A 2,742-nucleotide genomic window follows, 5' to 3' on the forward strand; every position below is an offset into this window, starting at 1 on the left:
GGATGCTTGGAATTGGATCCCCAATACCAGATTTGGAATGGGGGGGACAATTCCATGATCTTAGATATGTTACATGGCCATATTCAGAGTTACCATTGTGAAGCTACATATAGGTATTGCCCTTTATGTAGTGCACATGTGTAATGGTATCCCCACACTCACAAAGTCTGGGGAAATGGTCCTGAACTATGTGGGGGCACCTTTGCTAGTGCAAGGGTGCCCTCACACTTGGTAACTTTGCACCTAACCTTCAGCAAGTGAAGGTTAGACATATAGGTGACTTATAAGTTACTTAAGTGTAGTGAAAATGGCTGTGAAATAACGTGCGCGTTATTTCACTCAGGCTGTAATGGCAGTCCTGTGTAAAGGTTTGTCGGAGCTCCCTATGGGTGGCAAAAGAAATGCTGCAGCCCATATGGAACCCCAATGCCTTGAGTACCCAGGTACCATATACTATGGAATTATAAGTGTGTTCCAATGTGCCAATTAGAATTGGTAAATTTAGTCACTAGCCTATAGTGACAAATTTAAAGTCAAAGAGAGAGCATAAGCACGGAGGTTCTGATTAGCAGAGCCTCAGTGACACAGTAAGCACTACAGACAACAAACACCTAGGCCACAAACTATGAGCACTGGGTTCCTGGCTAGCAGGATTCCAGTGAGACAGGCAAAACACACTGACAAATAGGGTTCTCACTATGAGCACTGTAGCCCTGGATAGCAGATCCCAGTGAGACAGTAAAAACACACTGACATACACTCACAAACAGGCCAAAAGTGGGGGTAACAATGCTAGAAAGAGGCTATCTTCTCACACCACCCAAGACATGTATTGGAGACAGGATGCAGGCACACAGAGCAGTAAGAGCATAGAAATGCCCACTTTCTAAAAGTGGCATTTCTAAAATAGTAATTTAAATCCATCTTTACCAGTAAAGAAGATTTATCATTACCATTCCATAATATGAAACATGATGCAGCTACTTGTTTCTGGCCTTAAATTACATCATAAAAGTAGATTAAGTAATTCCCAACACTGGTTTATGAGAGGTGTAGGCCTTACAGTAGTGAAAAACGACTTTGGGAGTTTTTCAGTACCAGGGCATGTAAAACTTGTAAGTACATGCCCTACCTTTTATTTACATAGCACCCTGCCCAGTGGGCTACCTAGGGCCTACCTTCCTACCTTAGGGGTGAGTGTTATGTAATAAAAGGGGAATTTAAGGCAGGGCCAGGGGTTCTAAATGCCAAGTTGAAGTGGCAGTGAAACTACACACGCAGACTCTGAAGTGGCAGGCCTGAGGCATGTTTAAAGGGCCGCAATATGACATTGAGCATTTGGGAGTCCGCTATGCTGTGCAAAGATAGCGCCTAACACAACCGGGCTGACATTCACAACAAGCAAATGGAAGCTTGGGATTAAAGTATGCCATTTCAGTAGCATTCTCAATGGTGTGTTTGATCCTCTTGAAACTTCTTTCACATTCTTGTGACCATTGAAAAGAAAAAATGTCTTTCTTAACTCTCGTATTGGAGCACTAACAGTGGCAAAGTCTTGCTTGTATGTATCTTGAACAGTCAATCATTCAGTGATTTCTATTGTGTGGCTAATCACCCATAGGGTCTCAAGGTGCTGTTTGCAGCTGCTAACGCGTCCCTTTATGATAATTTATTACACATCAGGACTCGTTTTAGGCCAATTAATCTTTTGACCCAGTTGAGAGACACCTTAGGACGAGATAGCTAATCAATATGTCAATCAATATGTCAATAATGTCATTAATATTTATTACACCAATGCATTTCACTTTAGACAAAGACATTAACCAATTCAAGACACCACCATGACCTGGCAGTCATGAATAACCACACCAGTTTAGTAGAATTTTATGAGTTTTATTCCCTATTAGTTACAATTCTAAGAGCAAATGTGTTAATCTTAAAACCAAGAAGCAAAGTAGCATAGCCACGATATGGCAAGTCTGATAGGATTTCATCAAAGCAAAAATCACGAACATCAGAACATAACACGGCGTGAACATAGATCAATTTTAGCAGAATGTCATTAGCGCGTCAGTTCAACAAAGCATAGATTCAGTCGTTTGTCTATTTGCGTCAGTTTAGTGAACACCTGTCCTAACCACTGATTAGCATTGGCATGTTGGGCTTCATGCATAACAATTTAGAACACCAATTTGGAAACCATCTAACTATGGTCTCTGTCAAAAGTAAGCAGTTGGTACCTAGAAAGGAAAAGCAAACAGACAAATCACAATTTCATTGTCATAGTTACCCTCCAAGGTTTAGGTCAGCGCTCAGGTTCAGTCTTCGTCTTCAGGACGTAAGTCAAATCGCCATCAGTCAGAACTCAGCTCTGGGGCAAAAGGGGGCATTTCCCTCATAAGGAGGTAAAGTGTAAATGGGCAGTCTAAGAAAGGATGGTTCAAGTAAAACCAAAGTAAGTCACCAAACAGAGTGACAAAGTTTCTTGATAAAATCAATAGTATTCCCTACCTAATTCTGTTGGTCCTCTGGGTCATGGGTTTTTATCCCTTTTTCGTTGTACATTCCCCTATTATTTCATTGGTCCGCGGTTATACCCCACTATCTTTACCCAGCAAGAAAACAGATTATGTCATTAATCCTTCACCCCATATTAGTTTACAGATATTTTATTGGTCCATATGATTGACGTCTTCAGAGGTAGCACGTCCGGTATGATTTTATCCTTCTGTAATTCTT

Source organism: Pleurodeles waltl, chromosome 2_2, assembly GCF_031143425.1.
Source record: "Pleurodeles waltl isolate 20211129_DDA chromosome 2_2, aPleWal1.hap1.20221129, whole genome shotgun sequence".
Classification (NCBI taxonomy): Eukaryota; Metazoa; Chordata; class Amphibia; order Caudata; family Salamandridae; genus Pleurodeles; species Pleurodeles waltl.